The 12,084-nt window shown below is 32.7% G+C and overlaps 1 long non-coding RNA gene across 1 annotated transcript; it reads right to left on the bottom strand.

The window, feature by feature from the left end:
* Positions 1-10,650: 10,650 nt before the first annotated feature.
* On the bottom strand, positions 10,651-11,624 carry LOC114367566. Its single transcript, XR_003657240.1, has 3 exons — positions 11,361-11,624; positions 10,915-10,971; positions 10,651-10,710 (listed from the first exon to the last, which is right to left on the bottom strand). It is a non-coding gene; the product is annotated as an uncharacterized LOC114367566 (long non-coding RNA).
* Positions 11,625-12,084: the final 460 nt, after the last annotated feature.

Genomic DNA, 12,084 nt, shown 5'->3' with positions numbered 1-12,084 from the left:
ATATATTTTTTGGAACCATATACAAATCTGGAAGCCGTTGCTGGAAGAAACTGTATCAACACCAAAAAAGAATGGTCATACAATTTGAACAATTTTTTTTTATTTCCCTTCATTTCTCGCACTGCAAAAAGCTTTTCCCCTTCCATTCCTATTTCCATCCCGTGCATCACTTCCATTCCTATTTCCATCTCGTGCTGATGCACGGGCTGGAACTGTACTGTTAGTGGTATAAATATTATGTGAACAAAAAGACTCAGATGCTTATTAAGAACAAATTTTAAATCACGAAACTGGTATATTTAAAATCAAATGTATATGAATATACGAGGGGGCAGTTAATGTTGCTTCAATCCAAGTTTAATTTCAGTAAATTTGCTATAACGATTCCATGCAGATGAAAAGAAGTCAGTCTTCAAGGTGGATGTCCTCCTCCTCCCATTCAATTTCTAGTCTTATCAAAAGCTCCCATGCATGGTCATAAAACCAGAAGTAGAAGACAACTTCATCTCCAGCCATCAATTTTTTTTTATCAAGATACTTGATGTGATCCTGACTAGGAACAGATCGTTTGATACAGGCTATGAAGATTTGGATGACGCCACTTCCAGTGAAGGAAGATAAGTCAGGGTAGACACCACTTCCGGTGAAGGAAAATAAGTCAGGGTAGACGCCACAAGGATTACCTTGATAAGTCTGAGATTGGTTCAACATGGAACCCAGAGAGAAGCTCTCACCAAATTTTATCAAATGCCAAAAGTCTTTTTATTGAAAACAAAAACCAATACTTATAGTGTATCTGAACAAAAGATAAAAATAGACATGGACCTTCTAAACAGTTTGGGCCAAAATTGCAATAAATAAAAATTATAACTAAAAAACATATTTAACTTGGGCCTTCAAATTAGTTTGGGCCTTCAACAACAATTATTAGTTTTGATAGTGTCTCTGCCTCTGGGCCTTCATCCTTCTCCACTTGGGCCTTCATCCTTCTCCACTCGGGGGCTTTGTCCTTCTCCACTTGGGCCTTCATCCTTCTCCACTTGGGCCTTTAGCCTGTATTTGGCCAGTTTCATGATTCTCATCATTCCCTTCTTCTTGGAAAACATTTGTCCTCAAATGTCCAGGATCATCACCGGGTTCAAGTACCACTTCCTTCCTTTTCTTGTGGGCTTGCTTGGCATAGCTTTCATTCTTCTTTGCAATTTTCACCTTCACTTGGTCATACAATTTTTTTCACATACTCAACTTTGGCCTGTGCATCCTTATGCTGAGTCTCTTGGGGCTTGCTGTTGTAAGTTGGCCTGTTAGGCAATGAAGCTCTAGGAAGGAGATCAACTTGATGTTCTATGCCTCTTGAAGGTGGAAATCCATGAGGAATCTCCTTAGGAAAGACATTTTTAAATTCCTGCAATAAGGGTTGAACATTAGGAGAAATAGAAATAGTAAACTCATTAGAATTATCAGTAGAAATTTTACTGTCTTTGCAATACTGTAGACAGAGTGGTTCATGAGCAGGTAACACTTTCCTCACTTCACTTGCCTCTGCAAAATAATTAAATTTTCTCTCATGTGTATCACTCTCTCTCATATGTGTATCACTCTTTCCCTCGGGTGTATCACTCTTCTTTTTCCTATTCCTCTGTGGTGCTTCACTATTTTCTTTTTCTTGTTCTCTTTTTTCTCTCATTCTGATTTGGTCATCACACACTTCTCTAGAGGTTAGAGGTTTAAGAATAAACAAGGAAGATTTGGCTATTCGCCTGTAGAGCTCTTCATTGTTACGGTTCAACAAACGTTGCATTTGTGTAGTCATTGCATCCAATAATAAGCGTTGAGATTCGTCCAGTTGATGATATACACCACCATTGTCACCCGCTCCTGCCATGATTAAGGAGCAAAGAATTTTGCAGTAATTTAAAAAAAGATTCAGGACCTCACCACACTCTACTCACATGTTTCTCTCTTTGATGGTAGTTCACTCGTGTTTGATGCTCTCAATATAGGCTTTTGTGTGATGTTTTCACTCTTGCCTTTTACCACTCGTGTTCCCTCTTAAGTTCCTGGATGGACCAAATTAGACACACAAGGTAATATAAAATAAAAGGAAAGACAATATAATTATCACAGACTGAGTAACAAATTTGATTTGGGATAACAACTTGGACTTGATTTGGATAACAGATTGGATTTGATTTGGATAAAAGATTAGATTTGATTTGGATAACAGATATGATAACAGATAAGATAACAGATAAAATAACAGATATGACCAGTAAACTTCAAATGCTCATAACTTTTGCTACGGTTGTCCGTTTGAGATCCACTATATATCAAAACGCTCAGAATTCAGAGGAGAATCTAGAATAGGGGATTTGATCCACGATTTTCTTTCCAAAAAAATACCTCTAAATGCCTCAATTTCGTATTCAAAGAACAAACACCCACTTTTTTTTTCAAAATTTCTGCAACTTTTTTTTCTTTTTTTTTTGACACAAAGTGTGAAAGACATAAGCAACAAGAACAAGAATGTGACAAGAACAAGAATGTGACAAGAACAAGAACAAGAACGCAAATAACAAAACACAAGACACAAACAAGAACGAAACAAGATGTAAACAAGAACACAAATAACTGAACAAGGACAAAAACACAAACCTGGACAGAATACAAAGAAAAAGATTTGGATAGGATAAAGCCTGTATCAAGAGCCAAAGCTCTTACCAGATGATGTGATCCTGACTAGGAGTGGATCTCTTGATACAGGCTATGGAGATTTGGGTGACGCCACTTCCAATGAAGGAAGATAAGTCAGGGTAGACGCCACAAGGATTACCTTGATAAGTCTGAGATTGGTTCAATAAGGAACCCAGAGAGAAGCTCTCACCAAATTTTATCAAATGCCAAAAGTCTTTTTATTGAAAACAAAAACCAATACTTATAGTGTATCTGAACAAAAGATAAAAATAGACATGGCCCTTCTAAACAGTTTGGGCCAAAATTACAATAAATAAAAATTATAACTAAAAAACATATTTAACTTGGGCCTTCAAATTAGTTTGGGCCTTCAGCAACAATTAGTAGTCTTGATAGTGTCTCTGCCTCTGGGCCTTCATCCTTCTCCACTTGGGCCTTCATCCTTCTCCACTCAGGGGCTTTGTCCTTTTCCACTTGGGCCTTCGTCCTTCTCCACTTGGGCCTTTAGCCTGTATTTGGCCAGTTTCATGATTCTCATCATTGTGATACCAGATGATGTGATCCTGACTAGGAGCGGATCGCTTGATACAGGCTACGGAGATTTGGATGACGCCATTTCCAGTGAAGGAAGATAAGTCAGGGTAGACGCCACTTCCGATGAAGGAAGATAAGTCAGGGTGGACGCCACAAGGATTACCTTGATAAGTCTAAGATTGGTTCAACAAGGAACCCAGAGAGAAGCTCTAACCAAATTTTATCAAATGCCAAAAGTTTTTTTATTGAAAACAAAAACCAATACTTATAGTGTATCTGAACAAAAGATAAAAATAGACATGGGCCTTCCAAACAGTTTGGGCCAAAATTACAACAAATAAAAATTATAACTAAAAACATATTTAACTTGGGCCTTCAAATTAGTTTGGGCCTTCGGCAAAAATTAGTAGTCTTGATAGTGTCTCTGCCTCTGGGCCTTCATCCTTCTCCACTTGGGCCTTCATCCTTCCCCACTCGGGGCTTTGTCCTTCTCCACTTGGGTCTTTAGCCTGTATTTGGCCAGTTTCATGATTCTCATCAATACTGGAACCATGGGTCAGCAATTGATGGCACACCATCGTGGATGGTGACCTGCTGTTGGGTGCATTTTCCTAGTCCCCGATGAAGCGTAATATATTTTTTGGAACCATATACAAATTTGGAAGCCGCTGCTAGAAGAAACTGTATCAACATCGAAAAGAATGGTCATACAATTTGAACTACTATTTTATTTCCCTTCATTTCTCGCACTACAAAAAGCTTCTCCCCCCCCCCTTCCCTATTTCCATTTCGGGCTGATGCACGGGCTGGAACTTTACTGTTAGTGGTATACATATTATGTGAACAAAAGACTCAAATGCTTATTAAGAACAAAATTTAAATCATGAAATTGATAAATTTAAAATCAAATGTATATGAATATATGAGGAGGTAGTTAATGTTGCTTCAATCCAAATTTAATTTGAGTAAATTTGTTATCACGATTCCATGCAGATGAAAAGAAGTCAGTCTTCAAGGTGGATGTCCTCCTCCTCCCATTCAATTTCTTTTCTGATCAAAAGCTTCCATGCATGGTCATAAAACCGGAAGTAGAAGACAACTTCATCTCCTTCCAATCACAGGGGTAAGAATGTTATTGTTAAGAGAGAGAGAGAGAGAGAGAGAGAGAGAGAGAGAGAAAGAGAGAGACTATTTTTAGGCCACATTTCTCGTCTTCTTTTTGATGTTCGTGTTGATAGAATACAACTAAAATTTTGCAAAAAGTGTTTTTCTACTGTTGAGACCAAGATAAGAAGGCGATCCATTGAGTAGTAGATAAATCCAAAGGCTGAGAAAAGTTTCCCACGGTGCACGACCTATGCCCCTTTCCCATGCTAGAAGGCACCCTACTTGTAGTTTTCTTATTCCTTTCCCTTTACTTCTTTTTGTCTACAGAGTTAATTGTCAATTGAACACTTCTAATCTTTTCTTGTTTCAATATGTTTACTCCTCTTGGACCTATGCGGACGCCCGGGCTGACATCTTACTGTAAGTGGTATAAATATTGTGTAGATAGTTTTTTTTTTAAAGGATTGAGTAATTGGTGATTGTAATTACAACAGAGGATATATCAATTGCTTATTAAGAACAAATTGTAAATTATGTAAGGAGGTAGTTAATATATTGTTGGATATGCATGTCAAACATTGTTATCATGATTCCATGCAAATAACGTGACAAGCAGTGCGGGTTAAAAAATGATATTGTCAGAGGGATAAAAATACTAGCATTGTTGGATGATAACAAAAGAAAAGATTGTTCAATACCATAAGGTATTTAAGTTTGTTTGTTTAGAAATACAAAATAAATTTGTTCATTGAAGAAAAGTCAATCATCAAGGTGGTTGTCCTCCTCGTCCCATTCGATATCTTTCCTGATCATAAACTCTCATGCATGGTCATCAAATCGGAAGTAGAAGACAACCTCATCTCCGGCCATCAATTTTTTTTCATGAAGGTACTGGAACCATGATTCAGCAATTGATGGCACACCATCATGGATGGGGACCTGCCATTGGGTGCGTTTTCCTAGGCCCCGTTGAAGCGTAATATATTTTTTGGAACCATATACAAATCTGTAAGCCGTTGCTGGAAGAAACTGTATCAACACCAAAAAGAATGGACATACAATTTGAACAATTTTTTTATTTCCCTTCATTTCTCGCACTGCAAAAAGCTTCTCCCCTTCCATTCCTATTTCCATCCCGTGCTGATGCACGGGCTGGAACTGTACTGTTAGTGGTATAAATATTATGTGAACAAAAAGACTCAGATGCTTATTAAGAACAAATTTTAAATCACGAAACTGGTATATTTAAAATCAAATGTATATGAATATATGAGGAGGCAGTTAATGTTGCTTCAATCCAAGTTTAATTTCAGTAAATTTGCTATCACGATTCCATGCAGATGAAAAGAAGTCAGTCTTCAAGGTGGATGTCCTCCTCCTCCCATTCAATTTCTATTCTGATCAAAAGCTCCCATGCATGGTCATAAAACCGAAAGTAGAAGACAACTTCATCTCCAGCCATCAATTTTTTTTTATCAAGATACTGGAACCATGGGTCAGCAATTGATGGCACACCATCGTGGATGGTGACCTGCCGTTGGGTGCGTTTTCCTAGTCCCCGATGAAGCGTAATATATTTTTTGGAACCATATACAAATTTGGAAGCCACTGCAGGAAGAATCTGTATCGACACCGAAAAGAATGGTCATACAATTTGAACTATTGTTTTATTTCCCTTCATTTCTCGCACTGTAAAAAGCTTCTTCCCTTCCCTTTCTATTTCCATTTTTTTCATTTTTCGTCGTTTCTTCGTGCATTAATTGTGGCATAGTTATCACCGCACCAAATACGCACATTTCCTTATTTTATTTTCATTCCGGTCATTTCTACCTGTTGTGCATTAATTGTGGCACAATTATCGACGCATACACAGTAGGGACCTTCTGTTTGTGGAAAAAAAAATTCCCGTGGGAAAAAAAACCAAAGCTCTATATAAAGAAGAGAGAGTTTTTTTTTATAAAAAAAGAAAAAAGGTCTGTCGCGTGTCGCATTGACCTTAAACAGGCAGTTAAGGTCTTGTTTATAAGGGAAAAAATTCCCGTGGAAAAAAAAAAACCAAAGCTCTGCATAAAGAAGACAAAGTTTTTTTTTAATTAAAAAAGAAAAAAGGTTTGGTACTCCAATTTGAGTATTAGAAAGTTGGAATAGTTAATGTCGAGCAACATGAAGGTAATAAAGTTTGATTTTAAGGTTACGTGTTAATATTATACATTGTTTGATATTGTTAGGAATAAAAGAAAGGATGAAAAATTAAAATATGTGAATTAAACAATTACATGATTGGATAATATAAACCTCACTAAGTCATGAAACATGAAAACACTAAGGCATGAAACAACAAGATGCAGAAAAAAGATATGAGATAAATATAAGTGTTGGCTGTTAGCCCGTGCATTTAAAGTGTTGGCTATGTTTTTTTTTTGTCTCCTTTTTTATTGAATCCCCTCTATCATAAATTAAAGAAAGCAATTCTTGTTGCATGAAGAAAACATTGAGATTCCTTAAATGTTTTTTAATTATTTATAAATCACCTTTCTAATACTCTCCCATACACTTGAACAAATATTCACAGGAAAGACACACCTAATACATGAATAAATAAATAATAAGTATGTAGCAAAAATGATAATTAATAAGTAAAGATACATATTAAAAATAGAACATTTTTAGTACAAATAAAGATATTAATCATATTTTTAGCCTAGACACTATAAAAATAGACCAAAAAAGATAGAATATTTAAAATTGATTGTTAAGTACATATCAATGGAAAGACCTATTTAATATTTCTAACATTTTGTTTCATTGCCAGTTTTATAAAATAAACTTTTATACTTTTAGAACTCAACGTGCTAATAACCTAACCAAAAGATTTTTTCAAATCAGTAATTCAAATCGTGCTTCATAACTAATATAAAAAATGTGTATATTTTGAGAGTACAAAGCATTAATGACTCAGTATAATGAAATATTATTTTATTATGTATTAAAATTGAACCATTGGGATCAACGTGTATATATGGAAAAAAAAGATAACAACGATGCAATATCATTTTATTATGTATTAAAATAGAATCATTGTGGTCAGCATGTATGTTAGAAAAAAAAAACAGCTTCTAGTGACTTTCCTAATAGCGATTCAATTAATTTAGCATATACAAAATTAATTCAAATGGGAAGATGACATGTGGTAACCTCATATTAATCATGTAATTAACTAAATCGTGATTAGTTAATCCAAAGAATATGTTTGATTCAAAATATACAATGATTCAATTTTGATTAATTCCAAATAATTTTGATTTTTTAATGTTTAAATTGATAGTATATTAGGAATAATTCAACGGCTAAATTATGAGTATTTTCCTATACTAACAGAATATGATAATTAATTTGAAGATTATGATTATTCCCATATCTGAACAAAATATTTAAAAATGATTGTTAAGGACATGTTAATGGTTTTTATACATTTTTCTAACTTTGTGTTTGATTTGCAGTTGTATAAAATATATATACTTTAAAATATAAATTTGATTGATTCAAAAATATATTGTGATTCAATTTTGATTGTTTCAAAAAATTTGATTGATTCCAGATAATTTGTAATTAATCGAAATAATTTTTAAAAGGGAAGATGACATGTGATAACCGCATGTTTTAATTTTGATTGATTCCAAATAATAAATAATAAATACAATTAATTTTTTTGTATTCATAGTAACATATCATTATATTGAATTTGATTATATAATAAATCAAATGTAATAATGACAAAAATATAATACAATGATTCATCAATTAATTATGTGTATATTAATATTTAATTAATTGTTATATATAGTAATTATATATTAACCTTAATGATATCATAATTCAAATTAAAAATTTGAAATTTTAAAATTTTACTTGATGAGTTTCAATTTTATAGAGACATTAAACATAAAATGTAGAGAAAAAATCTTTAAAATTGCAACCAATGCATTTCAGAAAACCATCAATTTGCAAGCTTCTTTTACTTCCAAAATCCCGAAATTGCTATAAATTAAAATGGAGAAAGAACAAAATGTGATAAACAAAATACTCTTCACTAAATGTGTCTCTCCTTCATAAATCGGGTTTATAATACTAGAATCAATTTTTGTAACTTCGTTATTATCAAAACGAAAAGATCATATCATACTTTTAATGGAAAAAAAATTTCATACGAAAGTGAAATGAATAAAATTACTAATATTAAATAACACAGTGTAACTAATATAAAAAATGTGTTTTCAATTACGTTTTTCAGCAAATTGTAAACAATAAAATGCATTATCTGAAAATCATAATGATTAAATTACAACTTTAAACTGTTAAAACAAAGTAACATAAAAATTTCTCCATCAATCAAAATGGGGTCATCATCACTCTATTTTTCTCAGAACATGGTAACTCTTTTTCACCTCCTTCACCACCATCATGTCAAAACAGAAATATTGAATGATATAAGAAACAATTTAAGGCTATCATAAAAACTATAAGAAAAATAAAACTTTAATAAAAGAAAATCACAACTGATAAAATCCAAATATACTCAATTTTGTTTATGAATTGATAACAAAAAAAAGAGCACTCGATATCATAAAAATATATCAACTTCGTGAAAATGTCTTTGATCACATGGGTACAATAAAAATGACTTCAAGAAGACATTTTTATGATATCTACTTCCAGGTCCATATATTTTATTTATGGCATTCAAATGTTTTTTGATGGAAAGTATCAAATCAAAATACAAATTTAGATAATAATAATAATAATAATAATTAAACAAAAAAAGCACTGGGTAGCGTTACTCACACATCCTTACCCCATAGCTGCAGCTCTACAAATTGCTCACAACATCTAGACAAAACAAATGAAATATATAATAGATATTAGCATTCAGAAGGAAAAGTATCAACTTTGATGACAATGATTTAACAAAATACCAAAAAAATAAGATACCATAAAATTGGAGATACCATAAAAATATAGCAACTCTGCCTTGAAAATGTCTTTAGCATCGCCATTATCACTTTAGTAGCAAAAATAAATCAACAATAACTCTTGCAGCAAAAATGACATAAGATAATTTAATAAAAAAAAGGGGGGGAAATATAAAAATGACACCTTTATTCTTCAACACATTCAACACCGTCGTTAGTCTGTCCTAAAAATCAAACAATACAAAATCATACCACAAAAAATTAGACAAAAAGAAATGGGCAAAAAATAGATAAAAATGAAACTTTTATTCATCAACACCGCTCTGTGAATCATATTGTTGCAAAACATCAGCAACAACTCTTGTAGCAAAAATGGTAGAAGATCATTTTTTTAAAAAAATGAAAAAGAATAGAAGAGAAAAAAAAAGAAATCAACAACAACTCTTGTAGCAAAAATGACAAAAGATAATTTTTTTTAAAAAGGAAATTAGGAAAAAAAGGAAAAAATGACACCTTTATTCTTCAACACTTTTAGCACTATCGTTAGCCTGTCTCAAAAATCAAATCACAAAATCATAACTCTTGTAGCAAAAATGGCAGAAGATAATTTTTTTAAAAAAGGAAATTAGGAAAATGGGGAAAAAAATAACACCTTTATTCTTCAACACCATCAGCACTGTCCCAAAAATCAAACCACAAAATCATACCACAAAAAATTAGACAAAAAGAACGGGAAAAAAATAGATAAAAAAAGGAACATTTATTCTTTAACTCTGCTATGTGAATCATATTGTTGCAAAAAATCAGCAACAACTCTTCTAGCAAAAATGGCAGAACATCATTTTTTAAAAAATAAGCGAAAAAGAATAGAACAGAAACAAAAAGAAATCAGCAACAACTCTTGTAGCAAAAATGACAGAAGATAAATTTTTTTAAAAAGGAAATTAGGAAAAAAAGCAAAAAAAAAAATGACACATTTATTCTTCAACACCTTCAGCACTGTCGTTATGAACCTGTACTCATGTAGAAAACAAAATAAAGGTAGAACGCCCAAAAAAATTTAAGCTTTTGTGTTTACGAACATGTACTCATGAAGTTTTTGGGATAAAAATCGCAACTTTAATATGTTCTTCCACCTTCTCTGCATACAACATGCCAAAAAAATATATTGAACCATTACACCACCAAAAAAGGACAAAAACACAAAAAGTTGGGTATAGGAAGCAATGAGCATAGTGGAGAAGGTTAAGTAACACACAAAAAAAAAAACTTTTGTATTGCGAGAAGTCAGAAAACAAAATAAAGGCAGAACACCAAAAAAAATTTAACTTTTTGTGTTTTCGAACCTGTAGTCATGGAGTTTTTGAGATAAAAATGACATATTTAATGTGTTCTTCCAACTTCTCTGCATACAACATGACAAAAAATATATTGAACCATTACACCACCAAAAAAGGACGAAAACACAAAAAGCTGGGTATATGAAGCAATGGGCACGTTGGAGAAAGCTCAGGAACACAAAAAAATTTAAACTTTTGTATTGCGAGAAATCAGAAAACAAAATAAAGGTAGAACACCCAAAAAAATTTAAGCTTTTGTGTTTACGAACCTGAACTCATGGAGTTTTTGAGATAAAAATCGCAGCTTTAATATGTTCTTCCACCTTCTGTGCATACAACATGCAAAAAAATATATTGAACCATTACACAACACAAAAAGATGGACATAGGAAGCAATGAGCACGTTGGAGAAGGCTCAGGAACACAAAAAAATTTAAACTTTTGTATTGCGAGAAGTCAGAAAATAAAATAAAGGCAGAACACCCAAAAAAATTTAAGTTTTTGTGTTTACGAACTTGTATTCTTGGATTTTTTGAGATAAAAATCACAACTTTAATGTGTTCTTCCACAAGAAGAAGAAGAAGAAGGAGGATGAGGAGAAGAAGAAGAAGAAGAAGAAGTGAGAAGTGAGAGAAAGGGGTTAGCACACAAATGAAAAAAAAAACATACGGGTTTGACAGTAAAAAGGAGCAATAAGGAAGTAGAAAGGAAGTACCTTGTAAAGGAAACACATGTCTTTTACCATTGTAGTTCAAGAGAGAGTAAGAAAAGAATAGAGGACGAGGAAGAAATGAGGAGTGAGAGAAAGGGATCAGAAGAGAATGAGAATGGGGAAGGGTGAACAGAGTGAGAATGAGAATGGAATGGGAATGGGAAAAGAAGAGATGAAAAAACCGAGCAGGACACGTGGAGGGAGGGGCAAAATAATGGGAAGAGGAAAAGAAAAAAAAAACAAAAACGGACAAAATACGTGGATTGAATTGGGAAAAGAAGGATTGAAGGGTTTATTATTTTTTTATTGGACAGGTGTCGACAGAAGATATAACAAGCCATCAGGACCTTATTTATATATAAGATAGAGATACAAGTCTATATTCCTAGGCTGCACATATGACTATAATATATGTTTCGTGTAACATGTATAGGATCCCTATACAACTCTCGTTAAATTGCTAAAAATGTTTCTACACAAATGAAAAATAAAATCGTTAAATGAATTTAGAGGTGATCACGATTATTTGTGTCTAAATATTTATAAGAGTGAGTGTTATTACAAAGTTAATAATGTCTTCATAATTTTCTCACCAAGTCTATTCATATTTAATGTAATAGAGCATTCATTATTAATAATGAAAATGTCTAATATAGATTCTCTTTAATTCAATCTATTTATATATTTTACTTAAATTTAAAAATATTCGTGAAATCCGTGAAAATTT

Source organism: Glycine soja, chromosome 9 (genome assembly GCF_004193775.1).
Source record: "Glycine soja cultivar W05 chromosome 9, ASM419377v2, whole genome shotgun sequence".
Taxonomy (NCBI): domain Eukaryota; kingdom Viridiplantae; phylum Streptophyta; class Magnoliopsida; order Fabales; family Fabaceae; genus Glycine; species Glycine soja.
The sequence above is the reverse complement of the archived record's forward strand: the minus strand, read 5'-3'. Positions and strand labels throughout refer to the sequence as shown.